The sequence below is a fragment of the Cavia porcellus genome, unplaced genomic scaffold, assembly GCF_034190915.1.
Source record: "Cavia porcellus strain 051 isolate PalLab524CR breed Dunkin Hartley unplaced genomic scaffold, mCavPor4.1 scaffold_2, whole genome shotgun sequence".
NCBI lineage: Eukaryota > Metazoa > Chordata > Mammalia > Rodentia > Caviidae > Cavia > Cavia porcellus.
The window spans coordinates 1,831,568-1,852,978 of record NW_026947485.1 but is presented as its reverse complement, the minus strand read 5'-3'; the positions used below and the strand labels follow the sequence as shown (position 1 = coordinate 1,852,978).

The following is a 21,411-nucleotide window of genomic DNA, read 5'->3' as shown; positions in this document are numbered from 1 at the left end:
TGGCTCACCTGCCAGTAACATGCAACACACGTGAGCCCATTTTAAGTCCATGACGCATTTCCTTAACATCATTTGAGGCCACTGCCTTACACAAAGAAGGGCTTCAGCGACCCCTGATTCTGCTGTAAAAAACAGCAGTGGGTGTGTGGCATAAGGAGTCTCAGTTCAGAGGAGAAGCAGTGGTAGAGAGCCATGCTCATGCTCATGTATCTTAAACCCGAAGAGCCAGAGTCTTTCACAAATAATAGGAAAGGCAAGGAAAAACAAAAGAAAAGAAGCAAGAAAGTGGGCAAAAATGCACAGTCTTTCTACCGTGAACTCGGCCCACCCAGCCCTCGGGGTCCTGGGCGCAGCCCTGGAAGGCCTAGGCGACTTGGGCAGATGTGGGAAGCACGGGCGTCTCACCTGCTCACAGTGAAGTCGCGTCCTCTCTTATTCACGTTACATTCACCTCTGTGCTCACACGGCAGAGTCTGTGAAGCTGCTTTCACTTTTATATACTACTGCTTTCACTGATCTTCACACACACGTGCGCAGACACACTTTTGAAATGCTGCCTGTAGTTTTATTTAAATCCTATCATTTTCTCCAAGACCCTGAACTCGTCACTGAAGTGTTCCTAACCAGGATAAAGATTGTGGAATGTAACACACTTAATTTGTTAGGGCTTATGACAAAATGTGAAGGAAGATACGACTCAGAAAACTATTAAAATACTTTAGGCAAAAGATCATGAAGGCTCCGATGCTAGTGTTGGCAGTAAAAGTGGGAAGGAGGGATGTTTTACAAAACTTGCTAACCGAACAAAATAGCAAAGGGACATAGCAATAGTGGTAGCTGATGTTCACCTGGGGATTAGCAGGGGTCAGACACTGCACTATGAACAAACACCACCTCCTTCAGTCCCCACCGTACACTAGCAGCTCGATACTCTGCATCTCCACTTTAGTGGACTCTGTGGAGTCAGCTGTCCAAGGCTCCAGGCTGGCGGGGGACAGTCAGACGGGACCCCGAGCTGATGGGCCCCACAGCACCTGCTCCTCACAGTAGCGATGAGCACAGTGCAGAATATCGAATGTTCAGTGATCATTGAAAAAGAAGAAGAGCTTAGGAAGATCACTAAGTAAACAAATGAAAATCTGGTTTCATTTTGGACATTTTGCTTCAGAGGTCGTTAAAGAGTACAATAGTAGATAAAAGTCACGAACTAGAGCTCTCATATGGGCGCTCAGAAGGATGACACCGAAGCAGCAGCTGGTCAGAGCCTGTCTGCATGACGGAGAGGGGGCAGAAAGGGAACAGAATCACCAAGCTTTTGAAGTTTAGCTGAAATGACCCGAAAACCAACACAAATGAGTCGACCTTGAGAACTGCTCCCAGGCAGAGGCAGCTGGGGGAGCAGCCAGCACCTCTTTAGACCTCTGTGCGCTGAAGTCCACTTGCAGATCGAAAAGCCAAAGTGAGATTATGTGTCCTTATGAAGCAACTACCTCGGCTACAGGGAAGCCATGGATGAGGAGCGGCCTCAGGCTAAGCCTGCTCCAGCGGTATGCTGGGTAAGAAGCGAAGCCAGGGTCTCTGGGAGTATAGGGAATGGACAAGGTGGACAGGTCTGGCGGAGATAACCAGTTCCAGCAGGAGTGGGCACAAGACATGAGCCCTTCAAGGATGGCTCCGATCATTACAAGTCTTCCCTCAGATGACACAAAGCTGCTGTGACGAGGGGAGCCCACTTGTCTGCATTTTTTGTGAGAATATGATGCCGCCAATACCCTTATTAACGTGATACAACAGAAAACACTATAATCACTGAGCATGCATAGAGAGACACAGCATTGTAAGCACTCTGACTCTACCTGCATGGAGACACAATCAGAGGACAAATATGTATACAAGACGGAAGTACGTTTCCCCCCAACTCATCACTTCGAAAAAATACATTTAAATTTGAGGAATTATTGTTCCAGGAAGGACGGAATTTCCCTCACAGGAAAATATCCACAACCAAAAGATAAAATTCAATAATGATTTCAAAGAAAACTAGCACTACACATCTGCTTCCTGCTAGGGTTATGATGAACACACTGGGAAATGTTTCTTTTGTTCCTATTATGAAAGGTGACCACATCAAGAAGGCATGATCTTATATAGAAACGCTGTCTTTCACTTTGCTCGCACCCAGAGGAGAAACTGAAAGCGGCTGCGGTTTAGATAAGCCTGTGCTTCCCACAGACAAAGAGCTATTTTTTCAAAGGCCAGTCTTGTTTTACACTGTTTCCATGAGCTTTCTGGATGAGGCCATTTATTTTGGACTAAATTCTGTCCAATAACAGAACAGTTTGTCAGCATTTTATACATTTTTCATCATAGTCTGATGGCAAAGTAGATTAATCAACACATGGTTCTCATTTTTAAAAATAAAAAGAAGTAACAACTCCTATGCAAAGGGTCTGCTGGAGTTCACAAGCCATGAACTACTTAGGGTCCCGAGGGCTTGGGGTGGTGCAAGGAGACCCCAGTTAGGACCATCCCATGAGCAGATCACGCAAACAACCCGCAGCATTAAACAGCACTTCAGTTTTTTGTGGTACTCAGGTAAGATCTGCTGTGCACTCTCACGCCAGCTCCTGGAAGCCTCTCTTTGCACACAGGTGCGTCTGCACGTGCCTTCAGACAAGCTTGCCTCAGCGTGAAGCTTCCTGAAGGTGTATTCTCAGGAGACAAAGACAGCACTGAAGACCTCGCACTCTGCCTCATCTGGAAGAGCCCTCTTCCCTGTGTCCTAAGTGGATGAGAGAAGCTTGAGGGTACCTAGGAGACCCCACCCTGCACCAGAGTCTTGCTGCTCTCACCTGCTGAGCGTGGGCACGGCAGGGAGGGCTGGGTCACCCATGGAGGAGGCCATCGGCAAATGGTCAGGTCTGCACTGCCCTGGTGGAGATCGGCTGTGACCACAGAGGGGGCTGGGAAACTGTCCCTCTTGGAGTAAGGGGGTGGCTGGGAGAAGAGCATGTCACCATCTCTGGAGCCCATGATGTTCACTGTGAGGGCCACACCTTCTCCCCATAACTGGACTTCCTTTTCTGGCCCCAATAATTTTATTCTATTGAATTTTTACAAATCTACTTAAATCATCATTATTATCTGGTATCTATCAGGCAATGTGACCAACAGTACCTACAAAACCACATCCTCTACATAAGCAACACACAGTTTATGAAATCATACATACAGCATGCAATCACTTTAGGCCACACTTCAGGATTAAGAGCTGCATGATACACATGTATGTACACACAAGTGGACTGAGAGACAAACAAATAGCAAATCCCATGTATAAGGTAGTTTCTGCATCCAGGTTAGGAGGTAGAAGCCACAGCCAGCTCAGCTCTGTGGACTTTAGTGATCGTAGCTGAGCAGAAACCCTGAGCACCAGGTAAGCAGTCCTTGTCTGGGCGGAAGGTCCTGTGCCTCGCGAACACTTGCTACCTGGCTCCTAAGTGGCTGCCCTCATGTGGGTCTGAGCCCTCGGCTAGGGTCTCTGCATAGAGATGAGGACTCAGCCTGCAACCCTCAACATGACCTCAAAGTAAAGACACTGTGCTTCTGTGTTCAAGGGAGGAAGGAAGGGGGAAAGGAAAAGAGACCAGGAGGGGACAAAGGCCACTTCGGCTCACACTCAGCCTCGCTGTAAAAGCAGCTACCTGACTGATGTTCTCGCAGGCTGCTTTTTGTTTTTGATGTTCTGAAATATCACAAGTCCATGAGACAAACCAGACAAAACTTACATCACTGCTACTACTATTATTATTATTTTCTTAAACAAGGTATTTCCACACGGGCATCCTGAGGTTAGTTGGTCAGGGCTACACCTCAATTATTTCCATGACTAGAATTAAACAAAATGAATAAACAAACAAACAAACAAAAACCCTCTGTCACTAGGTCTGTTAGACAAGTTTTACAAACTAGGCAATGTTGGAGGAATTCCAAAGTTGGGTGCTGGATATTCACAGTCAGACTATCACTGAACCTTGAGAATACAACTTTCTGGACACTACAGGTTGCTACTTTCATGCAGTAGTTTTGTCTCTTAAGAGACATCTTTTCTGAAAGTAAATAATCAAAAGTGTAAATGACAATCAGGAAGCAAAATAGAGTCCTTAGAGAATTTTCATAGCCTATTAGCATACTAGTATGATGATAAGATTCACCACTGTAATGACACATTTCAACAATGCTAAAACAATTTTGATACCTACAAAGCCTACTTTAAATGTTTTTGGCTGGGAAAGAGATAATTGTTCCACCACTTCCTGTTTATGTATGACCAACACTGAAAAAAAGGGCTAGAGAATCTGTCATCACTTATTCACACAAAATAATATTTTCCTAACTCTACATGTGCCTCGGGATCCTAATTTCAACTCCCAAGACACTACTTAGATGTTGTATTTCACGTGAGCGGGTACCGGTTGCTATGCGGGTGTCAAGGAGGATGGAGGGGAGATGGGCACCTCAGTCTCTGCTCCACAAAACTGACAAGTTTGCTGAGGAGATCAATATTCCGCAGAAAACAGTTGAAAACTAAAATGTGTTTGGGGAGGTATGAGAATGACAAGGAGGACAGAGTTTTCTGGATCAGTGTCTGATGGAGAGGAAATTTGGACCGGTCTTTGAAAACCAGGATACCAAAGCGTCAAGGGAAGGAACGGAAGGCAGGCCCAGTGAACAGCAGGAGCAGGGTGAACCAAAATGTTGGTGAGGCACAGCGACAAAACGAGTGTCCACACTTTGGCTCTGGAACTAAGTACGCAGCTAGAGGCTCAGCAGCTCCTCCTCGTCCTCCTCATCCCACTCTGTGTGTGTGACAGTCGGTGGCTACACAGGCTCTTCATCCTAAGCACAGGAAGAGTATTCCTGTCCCCTGAAGCAGTCACCATCCTCCTGCAGGGAGACCGAGTGGGGATCTCTATGGGCGATGGGGTTGGGTGGGACCTGACCCACCTGCGGGGAGGAACTGCCTGCTCCTCCACGGAGATCAGGAGCCACAGACACCCAGTATGAGGACTCCAACGTCAGTGAGACCTTGTGAAGGTCCGCGCATCAGGGGGAAGACATGATGTCCAAGGTCCGCTGGAAGTGTCCACTAGAGAAAGGACACTTCGTGGTGCAGCGGGAGAATGACAGATCAAGAGCAGGCCAGGGCAGCACGGCAGGCTGGTGAGTGACTTCTGGGAGTGCTCCAGCACCTTCTTTTCTGTTCTCACCCACACTGCAGTAGCCAGCCCTTGTCATGGTTCTGGAAAGGCTTTCTTAACTGTTGGCCTCGAAATTCATGCCTGGCTTCATCTTCCTGATGCACTAACTCTTGAGCTAGTGTGGCTCCCATCTCTCAGGGGTTCCCTCCTATGGGATGAAACCCGTGTTCTGTGGTCTAACTCCCCAAGACCCCTATGTGCCCTGCAACAAGCCAGGGGACTGGGGTTAGCTTGTTAGGTATCCTTGCTCTTAGGACTGGGGTTTGTCATTTGTGTAAAAGTCACACCTGACTTGGGCACAAGACCGTCATCTGTTTCATCTCAATATGTGCGTGAACCAAAGCTGAGTTAAATAACTCAGTTAAATAACTGACTACTCAGATTTTTCTCAAATAACAAAAAAGAACTCAGAATAGAGCTGCATAAGGAGACTGTGGGCCAGGAGCACTGGGAAGGGAGGAAGACCCAGCGAGGGAGCAGCCGGGACCCAGGAATCTCGGGGTCCACAGAGAAGAGCCCCTCATAGCTCTGATGGGTCCCACTTCCCACCTGTCCTCAGTCTGAGATCTGGAAAAAGAACCAGTGCCTTCCCATCATTATTAACTCTTTAAAAGGCGTTGGAATGACCCGGAGACCTGCAGGTAGCCCGGCGGGCCTCAGTGACACATAACCCTGAGCACTGGAAGGACGTCAGCCAGTAAGGCTCAGAAAACTAACAGAATCCAGCACAATTACTACAATTCCCCTGGAGACACAGCCCAACGGACTCCAAACTCTTACTCATAAAAGTGATATATGAAACCTATAAGAGCAAGAATGACTTTATTGTTATAACACAAAGAAAAATAATGCAAAGTAAAAATAAACCATCCTTGAATCATACTGACTGTTCCTTGAAACTGCCTATCTCCTCCTCTCCCCCACCTCTCCCCTCCCTTCCCTCCCCCTCTTGGTCTCTGTGTCCTAGGTACTATGGCTTGAACCAGGCCTTCACCCTGAACCACATCCCTAGCATATCTTTAATTTGTTATTTTGAAACAGGGTCTCTTGCTAAATTATTAAATTTCCCGAGCTGGGCTCAAACTTCTGCCTCAGCCTCTCAACGTGCAGGGATTACAGGTGTGTACAACCACACCTGAATTGCTTCTTTCTCCTAATTTGATCTAGCAAAATTATCCTTAATAATGAATCATCAATAAGTCATTATTAATAGTTCATGGAATAATATGAGGCTGTGCATATACACATCTGTACCCAGGTGTATGCACACAAATCTACATGTACTTACATACAGTGCCTACGTACACATTCAAATATGTTCCCTCGGCATATAAAAAAAAAAAAGAAAAAAGCAGAGTATTTATTAATGTAGTGTTACCCTGCTAGCAAAAGCACAGCATTTCCATTTCTTCCACACCCCTGACCTGGCTCTGCCTGACCCAGATAGTGGGGGTCACCCCCACAAGCGGTGGGGCACAGATCTGATGCACAGCAGCAGGCACCCCACTCCCCAGCGTGGCAGCTGCAAGTGGAGTCCCCAGCCCTGCCTTGGCTTTGGTGCCCCCATTGTCTGGAGCTCCTGAGTCTCTCATGCAAGGTACTAGGCATGGAGGAGGGCCCAGGAGGGGCACAGCACATCTGCGGTGCTGCATACAGCCCACAGGCCAGGTGCTGGGCAGCCCTTGGGTGGCATGGAGTTGCCCGGCTGCTATGATTAATACATTAGGTCAATTTGAGTTTAGAAATTTAACTGAAAAACTCAGCAAGAAGCCAGAGTTCTTTGTAAATACCCTCAAATTCTGTGCAAGAGGAGGGCAAGGAGATTTTGAGTGCTGCATGTGCCCTGGAGGGAGGGGGCGTGGCCTGTGTACAATCCAAGGGAGGAAAAGAGGCTTGTTTTCCCCTTTTGCTCTGGCTGCTTTTGCTGGCTGCTGTCTTGAAGTACTTCCTGTGCCATACCACCCTGCCTTGGAGCCAGCTGACTATGGACTGAAACCTCCACAAATAGTGAACTAAATAAACCTTTTTTCCTTCATTTTGTATGTTGGGTGTTTTGTTCCAGCAATCAGACAAAAGTAACCAACAGAGTCTGGGCAGCAGCCTCTTGTTCCAGCTGGGGCACCCACCTCACCTGGCAGCCAGGGACAGCTCAGGGAGAGCTCAGACTGCAGGTAAATACACTCCAACTGTGGCGCCTTGGAGATCCTTCCCTGAGGAGCACCCAGAAAGGCTTCCATGCAGAGAACATTCCAGCACCCTCACACCCCAGGCTCTGGAGCATCCCATGTGAGCCGGGATCCTATGCATGGTGATTCACACAGCAGCACAGAGGCGCCCTACAGCAGCAACGACGCGACCCTGATAGAGGTCCGGGAACACAGGCTGCTTTCCCAAGGGCCCGAAGTGCCCTGGCCTCACTGGCCTGCTCAGATGCTAGGCAACCCCAGGGCTTGGGCCGAGCCTCATTACAGTGAGGTCTAGGACGACAATCCCCCAGGTATGTATCTGACATAGTTTCTTTATAAGTGACAAAAGTCTTAAATTCACACATCAGTACACTTATTTGCATTAATTTCCCACTTTAAAAAATGCAAAAACATTTACTCTGTTTTAGGAGGGAGCTACTTTTGATATCTACCCACCTGCTTGGAAAGCAGTCTCAAAAAACATATATAGGATTATGGTATAGGATACATAAATCCATGAAGAAGCAAAAGGGAAGAGAAAATGCCTAGATGTGTGAGTTCTGAATTGGAAAGCATGTTGTAGGTAAAAATTAATAAATATGAAATTATATTAATATTTAAAAATTTTTTCCCCTAATATGTAAAGTGAAGTCGCAATATGATGAAAGGAGATGATTGTTTTTATTTGCATAGATGTTGTTAAAAATAGCAATTGGGCTTTAATTAGTCACAAGCCACCCATGACTTGAGAATCTGTTGATAGGAGGTAACAAAAGAGACAGTGTAATAGTCTACGCAAAATGTGAGTTGCACATATCTCCACTATTTAAGTAAATATGGATTTAAGCAGCTTTAGTCATAATATTTTGTTGTTTCATCCCCCTTTTTGATCTAGGACCAAGTTCTTTAACTTCTCCCAAACAAAGTCCTGAAATGTGCTTTTATGCCATGACTCATGCGAACCAAAAATACTAGGAAGCAAGAAAGTATGATTAAACACTCAACAGTTATCACAGTAGGACACAAATACGGCAGAAAAGATGCAGTACAGGAGCAGGTCACTGAAAAAAATGATGCAGAGGAGAAAAGTGAAGAGCGGGGCCACTGATTACAAAAGTGTAGACAGAAAAGGTGACAGGGTGGGACTTTTGAATATATTCAGTTATATGTCCGTACATGCATGCACGAGTGTACTACCATATGTATAATAAGTACCATAGGTAGGACAGGAGGTGGTAGCTGTATCTGCTGCCCAGTTTTACATTCACTAGAACATATAAAATATAAATCTCAGCTTACAGGATTTTTATGGGAGATATAGAACTCGTAGATATAATGTAATACTTACCATGGTCAAGTGAGGGTATTCATATATAGCAGTTGATGGAAAACAACCTTTAAAATATTTAATGCATTTGTCCTTGAGATTTAAAGAAAGAAAAATAATTACTCTTCTAATCACTTTAAAGAGAACTTTGGAAGGCTGATGGTCTTCTAGCACCAAAGATCTCCAGCACTGATAAAGGAACTTACTATCAAAACGGGACAGAAAGACACAGTGGGAAAAGGTTCCCTTTTCAAAACCTCTAACCCTGGTCAGGCATGCTGCAGACTGAGCAAAAGACCTCATGTTTCTCTCATAGCTTTTGGGGACGGTGGTCACAGAGGCAAAGTGCTGCTGTCATCCTCTCCTGTCAGGGCACACATCATCACTGTCATTTATGGCTGCCCTGTTGAACCTGAACGTCTGGCTGAGATGGTGAGACACATGGGGCAGTGGATGCACGCTGACCTGGCTCTGGCTCTGTCTGCTCTCCACACCCTGCACCTTAGTAGGAGTCCCAGCTCGGCCCAGCCTTCGAGAGAAAGAGCGCGTGCTGCCTACCTTGGGAAAGGTCTGTGTCCATGTCCATGCCCATGTCCATGTCCATGTCCCTGTATCTATGTATCTATACTTGTACTCACTCCTGTAAGTTATGTAAATTCTTCTGTGTGGGAAACCTGTCCTTTTACCTCATTGGTTATTTTATTCATCCATTTATTTACCCAGCCTGCTGTCCTGGATACACTTTCATGCTTGTGTTATAATCACTACTGCTTTGAACTGGCCTCCTTTCCAGAGGGCTCCTCTGAGCCTTTGACACTCCAATATCCTTGTGTGTATGTGCATGAACACCTTTTGTGCTCTTCAAGCTGCCCTAGGTCACCCTGTAAACCTCTTGTCCAGTGCTGGAATCAGCACTTTTACAAAGATGTGTCCTTCTGCTGAAAGGGGTCAAGAAGTACAATCTGGGCACGAGGTGCCAGATACAAGGCTCATGCTTATATAAATTTAAGTTTGGGATAGAAAGTAACATCTTTGTGTGTAGTAAATTTATAAAATTTTACTAATCCTTCTCTATGGTTGTTATTTTCTAATTTTTCAGCAATGATCACAGCTTATATATTCTGTAATGAAAATCACTTGTGTAAGTTTTAAAAACTACATAAATCATATGCCCCATTTAAATAAGAAAAGACTAATCAAGTCAGGATTAGGACGCAATACCAGTTACTTCGGAGGCTGATGCAGGAGGTCAAGAGTTCTCTGTCAGCCTGGGAAACCTAGAAAAACTTTGTCCCAAAAGAGTTTAAAAAGGGCTGGGAACGTAGCTCAGTGGTGACTCCTTGCCTCCCATGCCCGAGGGCCTGGGTTTAATCCTCAGTATTATAAGGACAAGCAAACAAACAAAAGAAAACTCTGATTAATACCAAAGTTTGCAGAGCCAGTACTTAGTATCAGAAGTTCACTGACTATCCTGAGCTCCAAACATCTGTCTGGAAATGTCTGATATGTCAAAATTGAAATTATTACTTCAAATAGAATGACCAATTTGAGTTTAGATTTCATGAGACCTTGTCTGAAAATAAAACAATAATAATAATAATAATAATGATAATAACCTGGTCAAGGGCTGGGGAGGCAGCTCTATGGGAAGGTCCAAAGTTCAGTTCAAAGCACCACAGAGAAAAAAGTTTCAAAAATTTTTCCAGACTTCTTTTGGCCTTAAGAAACAATTCTTTGTTCCATAAAACAGTCACTTAGATGAGGATCAAACATTTGTCTGGAAACATCAATAATAACAAGCACCAAAGCCGAGACAGCAGCCGGCATTTAGTGTGTGGACTTGCCTTCCCGGGAGGGTGAGAGACTGCAGGGGAGCAAAGGCCCACACCGATGGCAGGTGGACCTGAGAGTCCCCTCGCCGGGCACCAGGGGGCACCGGGCACCGGGCACCGGGCACAGGGCAGGGGCTCGGCCCAGCGCACCCGAGGGGAGAAGAGGCCGCAGGCCTTCTGCACCCTCAGACAGCACTTTTGTTTTGAAAACTGCTTCCAGTGGTTCCCGCAGGATAAACATCGGGCTCCCAGTGCCTCTAGGTCGCTCTCCTGAGGCCAAGCCCAACAATGTCCTGATGAGAACTTTGCAGGGCGACACTGCCATCCATGCAGCGGGTCTGAAACCCTAGATGTTTAGAATTTTACTTAAGAGCAGCTAAGTTGGTGCATTTCTGGGCCAAATATGACACCATAATGCCTACAATCCACTTAAGAGTAGGATTGATTAAAGGGCAGTTCTTACAAAGCACACAATGAAATTAATATGAGAAAATAGGTTGCCTAATGATAAATTAATAATGTCTCCTTCATATTTCTATACCACTGTATTTCCCATAAAATGATAGTTGTATGCTTATTTTAAGGATAAATGATAATTCAGATTTTTTGCCCATTTTATTAACTTTTCCTAAAAAGTAATCATTCTACTTATTAAGGGTAAATTCTGTTTAATTTGAAAAACAAAGTTATTGCTAGAAAACTCATTAATAGAATACATTATAAATTGGTAGTGTTAAAAATCTAATATGTTAAAGTTATTACGTTAAATATCCTATAGGACAAACAAGGGATAGAAAAGAAATCATTCCTAACTTGGGAGCCAGGACACCCAACATCCTAAGGGGCAACCCAGCCAGGAGGGAAACACAGATTCTGGTTGTGTGGCTACAGACCTTACCTCAGGTACAGCTTAATTACACCCTTCGATTTGAGGTTAATATTTGTGGCTATTTGTAGTTAACATTTGAGTTTTTATCTAAAAGGAGCAAACTGAATAAATTTTCCAGTGAAAGATTAGCAGGGTGGTTGAAGATGCTTCAGTTCATGGCTATCAAAATCATTCAGTCTTATCAACATGGAAATAGGTGATCAATGTTTGTAATAACAGGAATCACACAAATCAGTAAAATCCGTGCATGAGAGCCTATTGCATTCGTTACATGTGCCACCTTTTTAAAAGCACCTAAGTTTCAACTCTGCTTACTAATTCACATTATATGCAAAATATCTATAACCAAAGTCTGTCTCATTATGAAATTTAAAGATAACTTCAAAGGTGTTTTGGGTTTTATCGGTCTACATTTTTATTTACAGTAAATCTTTCCTTTGCTTTTTAGCTTTCTTGATAATCATCACTGAGGCATTTAAAAGGCAAACTCGAGACTCCCTATATGATGTAAATGCTCTTATTAATTAGACTGTCCAAAAATATACTTCTTCCTTGCAGCCCATGACTTTCATACTACGCATTCTTACAAACCCTGCGTTGCTTGATTATACACTATTTTGTAGGTTCTGCATTATCATAAGGCCCTTGGGTTTTCATCACTTTTATATCAAAAGTAAAACTCAGATACATATAGCAATAACAATTCTGTTGGTAAAATCTCAGAAAATAAAGCATAAACCCAGAGATCTTTATCATGTTACTTTTGGCAAGAAAAAATTCAAAATCATCAACTGCTGTAATGGGTTAGATATGGATAGTATTTAAGACATGTTCAGAATATATTCATTTAAAGATATAAACAGTCAGGATGGATTTCTTCCCTCTACACTCTTTAATCTAGTCAGGGGTTATAGCAACATCAAAAAGTATTACTATGGAAAAAATGACCAAAATCATAGATTATTAGCTTGAAAAGAATATCACAGTCCTATAAATAAGGAGGCAGTCTTAGCAAAGTCTTCCTGAAAGGAGGCAAGTTTTCATGTTTGGAGAGGAGAAGCCTTGAGTGACGGTCAGTCAGCACTGTGATGGTTGTTACTACCACTGATTTAGGTTTCGCTCAAGTTTTATGTCATGGAGGAGGGAGATACTTTCCCTGGCTTCTCTGCAGTGCTCCAAGTGTTTACGGCTAGAATAATAAGAACTTTTCAAAGCAGGCCTATGATTACTCTTGCTTATTATTAGTTGGCAAGGACATTTTCCCCAAAACATGCGTTAGCAAAGCACTAAACCTCTCAGACAGAAGAGCAAACTTCAGAGTCTACATGTTTTTCCCAAAATAATGAAGCTGGAAGAATCTGAGGATAAGTTAATGGATCTTAAACCAGCACTTTTTTCCTCCTGGGACTGAGAACTTGAAATTCCACATATACAAGAAAAATAGTAGAAACCTGGCTCAGGAGCTCTGCTCAAGAAGCGAGCAATCTGCAGGCGGATGGATGCCACCCCAGCGGCAGGTCCGTGTGGGTGGACACCCGCGGTCGGGGGCACCCACTGCCCTGGGGCCTTTCCACCGTCTGCCACTGGCCCCGGGAAGGAAGCCGCTCTCCAGTCTAATTTTTATTTACAGTGAATCTTCCCTTTGTGGGTGCAGCTGAAGAGCTGCCCCATGCAGTGTCCCACCCCGGTTCCTCTCCTGCCTCAAATGACGCACTTCCCAGTCCTGGGACAGAAAAGGAGCTGTGGGAGGAGTTCGCGCTCCAGCCTCTCCTCCTGTCCAGCGCGCAGCCTGTCAGGGAGAGAAGCCCAGTTCCCTCTGCATGGCCCCTGTCTCTATTCCCGACTTTCAGGTCACCACAAACAGCTCCTCCCCTCCACGGAGGCGTCCCAGGCCAGGAAGGCCAAGCTCGCGGTTCTCGCTCAGCGCATGTCTTCTGCAGAGCCGAGAGATGCTCTCTCAGAAGGCCAGTCCGTGGCGCCCGTGGAGAGCCACACCACGCAACCCAGTCATGACTCCAGAAGCCTCTGAACTGCCAGGCGTGTTCCCTCGGCCTCTTCCCTCAGAGTCACAGTAGATGGGCAGAGTCCCGGTGAGCAGCAGGCCTGGCAGGCTGCACGGGGACCACGGTGCCAGCTGAAGCTCTGCACACTCCTGTCACGCAGGCCAGGAAGAGGCTGCGGAGAACTTCTGCTCCGAGCTCTCGGCAGTCCTGGGTCTGCTCTTTTCTTTCTGGTTTGCCAACCTTGACAGAGCCTCCCGCATCCCCTTCGTCTACACGGAGCTCCGCGTGTGCACCTTGACCCCTGTTACACACCTACCTAGTTCTGGAGCCATCATGTGTCCTGCGTGTGCTTCACACGGGTGATTCGTGCACAAGGACGGCCACGCCGCTGACCGAGGAAACCCCGTAACCAGGTGTAAAAGTGTCCCCTAAGTTCCCACCATCGGACACACACCCACGCAGAACTCGGTTAGCCTGGGTCAGAAAGCCCACACGTTGGCGGCATCTTATTCTCATCTTTAAAACGAGGATGACCGCTTGGTCCACTTTAGCAATCACTGTGACTTTTATGAGTTATAACGCTGTTTAGATGAGGCTTCCAGACCTTTGTCTCCCTCCCTCTTCCATCAGGAGGATGATAATACTGGCACGGCATTGCTAAGGTTACTAATCATGCTACTGTACACAATAGGTGTTTGACAAACGTGCTTTCCTTTCTCTGCCGACTTTCCATTTCCTAAAGGGTAAATTCCATCAGAATGCAGCCCGCCCAGATCAGTGCCATCCACTGCCTCCCGGAACCCCAACCTGTGCTTATCTCACCACATCCACTTCCTAAGATCCCGGCCCCTCCCTTCCAAGGCACAAGGTCTCTTCCCTGTCTCTGACCCGACCATCACTTGGTCTCTATCTGCCAAGCCACTGTCACCACCGCTCTCTGTGAGGGCAGCCAGGGGGTGAGACCAGCTGCCAGCTGCAGCTGATGCTCCCAGCAGGGACCCTGCCCACCCTCGGTCTGTGCCCCAAACCCTACACCAACTGCGGCTGTCCTTGCCCTTCAGGCTTGCCAAAAACCGAGGTTGTCATGGTTACAGGACATCAACGCTCTGGACCTGGGGAGGGTCCCCCAGTACCCCGTCCCCTCAGCCTCTCCCAGGCCAGGGGATCCTTTGCTCCTTGCTCCACCGGGCACCAGGAGAGGCTTGTTCCGCTGGCTGGAAACCTGGGGTGCCCCTGCAGCACGGCAGAAAGGGGGCAAAGACCAGGCCACCACGGACGAGTGTCATGTCACCCCGCGCTCCGAGTGCTCGGAGCAGCAATCTCCGTACTGCTGAGTGGAAAGGACTGGGTCCACGGACCCCACACAGCCTGGCCAGGGGTCTCTGCTCCCGCCCTGGGGTCCCCTCCCCGGCCGGGCAGCCTCTCCGCCCGCACGGGGGCGCAGTCCGGGTCCCGCGTGCAGCCTCAGCTCAGCCGAGCTCCGGCGTCCGGGGCCGGGCGGGACCAAGGGCGGTGAGGGAGCCGGGTCGGCGGTGTGGGGCTCGGCCACAGACCGCGGACTCCAGGTTCGGACCGCGCTGCGCCCTTCTCGTCCCGTCCCGTCTCTTCCCGGCGCGCAGGGTCCCCGCTCGGTCCTCACTGGCGCAGAGAGGGGACCGCGACTCCGGGACAGCACGAGAGGTCCAGGGCGTTCGGGTCGGGAGTCTGCGCCCGTGCGCGCTGCGCCGGACCCGTCCCCGAGTCAGGGACCCGGACCCCGGACCCCGGACCCCGGACTGCCCGAGCCGCGCGGCACCCCCCGCCCGCCAGCAGGTGGCCGCGTCCCTACCTGCGCGCGTCCCGCGAGGCGGCGTGGCCGGTGCGGCGGGCGGCGGCGGCGGCGGCGAGGGCGGCAGGGGGCGCTGCGGGTCCCGCGGGGAGGAGCGGAGCGCAGCGCAGCGCAGCGGCGGCGCAGGAGCAGCCTGTCCCGCCGGGCGGAGGAGGCGGCTTTTAAGCGCGGGTGCGACCGCAGCAGCTGTCCCGGGAGAGCGCAGCGGCTGCGAGGGGACGCGCCCACCCCCGGCCCGCCCCGCGCGCCGCGGCCTCTGGGTCTCACCACCGCCCCGGCGAGGAGGGCCCTGCGGGTTCCCGGTTTACTCCGGACAGTCCCCAGGACCTGGAATGGGAGTGGCGGGCGTGGCCCCAAACAGGGTCCCCGGGTGCACCTGCGACCCCCGTCTGCCCCCCGACCCCCAGCCTGGAAGACCAGCCCAGGACTGTGGGCCTCGCCCTCCTGCAGGGCCCACCGCGAGCCGCCTCCGGCCACGCTCCTGCTCTCCGAGGCTTTGCACGCGGGGTCAGCACGCAGGGGAAAGCTGGACGTGGTGGGGCTAAGAGCACGGCGGTCCTCTTCTGTGCAACCTGGACCAGCACAGTGGGAGACGCGAGCTCCTCCCAAGAACTGCGCATAGCACATGGCGATGCGGATGCGCAGGACATGGGAGCAGTGTGGAGGCATTGTGTGCCTGGCCTGTGGCCCCTGCCCTGGTCACCCATGAAGCTTTCCTGATGCACACCCCTGGGAAAGGGCAGCTTAGCTTGCTCTGTCAACTCAATGTACATGTACCAGGGCCCCTTGGGCGCAGACGGGCCGGAGGGACAGGTGCTTTCCTAGACCCCGGCCCCCTCCTCCATGACCTCGCATGTCCCTTTCCGGATAAACCCAGTGGCCCCAACGGTTTCCTCTTTATGCACGGAAATACTGAAGTCAGGCCCATGCCAGTCTACGGCCACCTTCTCCTGAACGTGCTCAATTGGTGGCAACTGTCTGTGCCTCCTATTTCTTTAGGTATTCTTTGGTTTTTGCCCTGGAGTCTGTACCCAAACTGTGGCCTCATGGGCAGCACCTAGCACTGCTTTTGACTCCTACAGAATTATTCAGTGCTGGGTAGTAACTCAGTGGTGAGGTATCTGTGAGTTTTAAATATTCTCACCAGTCTCCTAGTGATTTCGTCAGTTTACTGGCCAGGTGTCAAGTTTACCTGCAGTTTTGTTCACTCTCGAGCTCCCTGTCTCCCTTCCTGTCTGAAGCATCCCCGCCGGGTTTTCTAAGGCACAGAGTTCTCCTCTGAGCTCTGTCCGTGCCTACCTTCATCAGCTCTGTCTGCATCACATCCCATGGGGCAGCAGGGCCTGGGATGCGTTTGTTTCCCCAGACCCTGAAGAGGTGCCCTTGGCTGGGGGATGGGGGGACCTTGGATGTAAACACTCCAGGAAGCCAACCTCTGGCTGGGGTTCAGGGCTCCCCTATGCTCTAATCAGGGGTTGTGAGAACAATTACAATCAGGACACAGAATTTATAATGTTTTATGATGGTCACTCACAAACACAAAAAGTGCAGGAAGTCTGTCCACACCACTAAAAACCTAGATGGGTCCCACAGCAATGCCCTGCATGAGTCCAGATGAAGACCTAGAGCCCATGTCAGCGGCCCCCAAGAGTTGAGCTGGAGGCTTAGAACCCCGCAGAAGAACGCATGCCAGTCTGTTTTACAAATTTGCGCTGGGAGGTCCAAAGGTCAGCGGTGGAAGCTAGAAAGTCTATGCCAGTGGTGTGAAGGAGCTGTGCTGGTAGGTTGAGGGTTCTACACTGGAGCTGAGAAGTCATTCTCAAAATAAGGACCAGGGCTGCCCTGAAAAGCACCGCAGCCATCCTCAGGGACACAAAGGTCCTGAGCCCCTCCGATGATAAGAACAGTAGAGTACATGTCAGGAAGCCAGCATGACAAGCTTCTCCTGGAGTTTAAACAGCACACGTCTTCCCCTCCGAAGCCAGGAAGCAATGCCCAGTTTAAGGACCAGAGCTTCCCCAAAGTGAAACACAGCCACTCTCCGTGACAAAGACCTGAGCTCCTCCGACAATAATTGCCAAACTCATACTGAGGAAGCTAGTCATGATGAGTTCCCCCAGGAGAACCAGCAGCTCTAAAAGGCAAGAAGAACCCACCACACCTAGCTCTTCTCCATGTTTCTATTGATTATTCCTCAGGTGGGTCATCTACCATCAGCACTCTGCTGATTTAATTCAACTGGTGTTAAGTTGCCACCATTTTTCAATCCTTAACACCCTGCCTCTCCTTTTGAGCTTGGACCAGACAGGTTGACAGCAAGGCCTAGGCTCTGCCAGGGTGCTCGACTGGCTCTGTGGCCCTCAGCCTGACCCCTGGGGGATGTGGACAGCACCAGGTGTGCACGAATGTCTGAGTAGTGAGTTCGTGATGTGATGGTAATAGTCAGTTGCTGATTTTTTTTCTGAATTCTTCGGATTTGTGTCTTCAGAGATGTTTTGTCAGCTCTTTCTGAGTTTGAGGGCTACTGCCATCACAAGCAGCTTGGTGATCTGTCCTATAGGGCTCATGCCCTAGCAGAATCCTTCCAGTGGGAGCCAGTATAATTTCAACATCAAGTCATGCCACACTGTTAAAGTGTATTGGGCCTAGGGGTGGCTACCAGAGCTCAACAAACAACTCTTAGTCACACCGAGGACTGTGTAGGTCATCAGTTAGAACTGCTGCTTGCTGTGCCTAGTTAGGTCTGAGGGGGAAACACAGAAAGGCAGAAGAACACATCCTTGAGGCGCCTGGAGAGCTGTGAAGTCAGGAACTGAGTGTTGAGGGTCCGAGCTACTCCTCCACATGTCGGCCACCCCTTCTTCTTTGCACATCTCTGCCTGCCTCTGGGCGGAGTCCGAATAAGTTGTGCTCCCTGCAGCCTCAGACAGGCACGGGATGAGCCAGCATACTATAGCTCAAAGGGTTGCACTTTGATACTCAGAGAAGCCAAGAATCAATCTGCTTGTAGAATTTCAACAATCACCACTCTACATGGAGAGCCAGGCGGCTGGCAGGGAGAGCAGGGCGGAGCAGGCGTATTCCGGGCTTCCTGGACTCCACATATAGCTACCTCTGCCCAGAGAGAGCGGGCGATAATTACCAAGTGGGATCTAAGCCCAGCAGGCCCAGGACTGGACTGCCCTGCAGAGACTACAGCCACGCCATAGTCCCCGTTCCTCTGGATGTCTTCTAGTTACAAACCGAATGGGAATTTGATGAATTTGAAAGGAAAAGATGGAAGAGATTGGAAATTTCATGCACAAATAAACAGATTTAAAAACACCCACTTAGCGCTCACTTCTGTAACACTAGTTACAGCTGGGTTGTGCACAAACCCCCTCTGCTTTACATAAACAGGCTTTATGAGTCTTTCCCAGCTTTTAAGGTACCAGTGTTGCCTGGTATGCTAAGGAGAAAACTGGGATGTGTGGTAAACGAAGTCTAATTGGAGCAAGGGATCGCCTGAGTTGAAAGCAGCCCTCCCCCTTCTAATCTGTCCAGTGTTTTCCCTTGTAAACTGAAGATCATTTTCCATCCACTCCATTTGATCATGGGCATCCACTCACCGCTGGAGCATTAGGATTTACATTCTAATTTCATTAGATGGGTTTGGTGGTGGAAAAGATCACACCTGACTTTTATCTTGTATTTAAGTATTAATTACACACACATGCAACTCTCAGAAGTAAGCCCACTCCTGCTTTTCATCATCAGATAAAGACTGAAGGTAATTTATGGTGAGTTAATTGGAACGCAAAGCTGTCCAGATTGCGATGCATGGAGTCACAGCATAAATGAGGCTCCGAGCTTGGAGACAGCTGGGAGTCCTTCCAGTGAGAGGTGTTCTGGTGGGGACACCAGCCCCTGGGGATGTGTGGTCACCCCACTCCTCCGGCCCGACTCAATGTACCCCAGAAGCCTTCACCCTGCTATGGAACCTTAGAATAATCAGCCATTTTTCAAAACTTTCCCAAGCCAGCATGTTAGGGTTCTATTTACTTAGCTGGGCTGGGGTGTGGTGAATAATTAAATTCAACTGGAATGCACTTCAAAATAAAAATAAAAACACAGCCCAGCCTCTTTGGCAAGTCCTGAGACCTCAGAGAAGAGGGCCCTCCTTGACCTGGAACATGCACTGAAGTTGAAAAGGTCTCTGCAGCTTCGGCACGGAGAGAATTTAAAGTCGGGTGAACCTCCGTATTTCCATGGAAAAATGTACTTTATCAATAAGCAATGCCCGAGGGAATATTTTAAGGAAAGACAAACAATGTCCATACACATCCCAAATATGAAAAACCATTTTTAAGTTGCTTTTGGCTTTTCTCATACCTCGCTGCTCCACCCTGAGGCATTCTAGCTACAGCTTGTTCTTCAGGGTGGGTGCGGTCCGGGATGCCTACCTGGGGCAGCCTTTATTTGTAGAAAGGGTGATGAAATGGCCCTCTGTGGCTCATTTGTCCTGGTTGGCACCTAATCCACATGGCACTGCATTGCGCTGGGTTCCCTGAAGCCCTGGGCCTGGCAGGGCAGCGCCTCCCAGGAAAGCCAGGGAGACCTGCGCCTCATGCACCCGAGCAGCTGCTGGGCCCCGGGAAATCAGTATTCCTGGAAGCGGGGAGATTTCCAAATAACCCTTGGATCTCACAGATATGATCAAAATGCCTTGCACACAAATGCGTTAGATAGAATTTCCTTCTTTATATAGTGAGGTTTGCTTTGGACAGACATACGCCATCAGCTTCCACAAATAGGAGAAAATTCATGATTTCCTTTCCTACTGTATCTGTGCCCTACTATGTCTTTGACTGTGAGAGGGTGCTTATTTTTCCATTATAAAAGTGAAAAAAATATAAGAAAGCAGTTAGAAAGCAGTGATTTTCATTCTGTGCATACTTTTCCCTTTCCTCCTCACTCAGGAACAGGGCTGCAACAAATGCCTTACATTGTAAGATTCACAGGAATAATTAGTTAATATCACACAAAAGTGCTGCCAGTTCTCTCAAAACACTAAGGTAGAGCTGGGTTCAGTAAGCATGGCCTTCTGTGAGTCAGAGTTTGATCGCTTTAACTAAATACTTATCATGGTCAATGTTTAAAGAGAAAAGGTTTATTTTGCCCCAGAATTTGAGAGGCTGCACCCCAGGATGGGTCACCCCATTGCTTTGGGCTGGTGGAGGAGGCAGGAAGTGGTGGGAGGGAGAAGGGAGAGAGGGAGAGCTCAGGTCCTGATCCACAGGAAGACACCCCACCTGTGACCTGAAAACACACCCAGTTCCCCACGGCTCCCCAGTGAGGACAGAGGGACACGGGCCCGGGCCACCGGAGGTCCAGAGCAGCCTGCTCTGCCGAGCGGAGTGAACAGCAGCAGGACAACCTGTGCCCTCTCCGATTAAAGACCTGGGAACTGGCTCAGGCCATCAGACCCAGATCCTATGAGCCAGAGAAAACAAGGGTGACCATTCCCCAAGCATTCCGTGGACACACTTCTCCCTTTCTCCACGCAGGCAAACTTGGTGTCATCTCCTCTGAGTCTGTCTGGTTTACTGAACACCTTGACCCTTGACTATCCATGTTCTTTCATGGAATTATCATTTGCATAGACTTCATAAAATGGTTCAAGATTTTTAATTTTATTACCTTTACGTTTGGCCAGTGTCTTAGTTACTTTTTACTCATCGCTGAGACGAAATACTTGAAGCCCAAGGCTGGGAAAGGAAAGGTTTATTTCTTACAGTTTTTGGAGGTTTCAGTCCACACTCAGTTGGCTCCAAGACAGGCAGGCATGGCTGGGGTGCAGTTCATGGCGGCCACCCACAGCAAACTCGAACCAGCAAAGAGAAAGACATACCTTCTTCCTGTTATTACATCACATCCTGGCTCCACCCCTCTGTGGGTGGAGCACTGACACCATCAATCCAAGCACTATACAATGCACCATCACAAATGAACAATGCAAACTCATGAGGCCTGGGGAACACAAACATAAACCATGACAGCCAGTAATAATGAATCATGATAATACTATTGGTAAACTGCATTCTTT

The 21,411-nt window shown here is 48.4% G+C and overlaps 1 protein-coding gene across 4 annotated transcripts in view; it reads right to left on the bottom strand.

The window, feature by feature from the left end:
* Positions 1–21,161, bottom strand: part of Sema3d (semaphorin 3D) — a 161,851-nt gene extending 140,690 nt beyond the window's left edge. The window contains exon 1 of one of the 4 annotated variants that reach the window (XM_063237392.1): positions 21,006–21,161. The gene's annotated coding sequence lies outside the window, so the exon portion shown is untranslated. Of the gene's footprint in view, positions 1–15,326; positions 15,482–21,005 lie in introns of those variants that run through there. The other 3 variants (XM_063237403.1, XM_063237411.1, XM_013152480.3) reach the window with 3 other exon arrangements.
* Between the last annotated feature and the right edge of the window lie 250 nt (positions 21,162–21,411).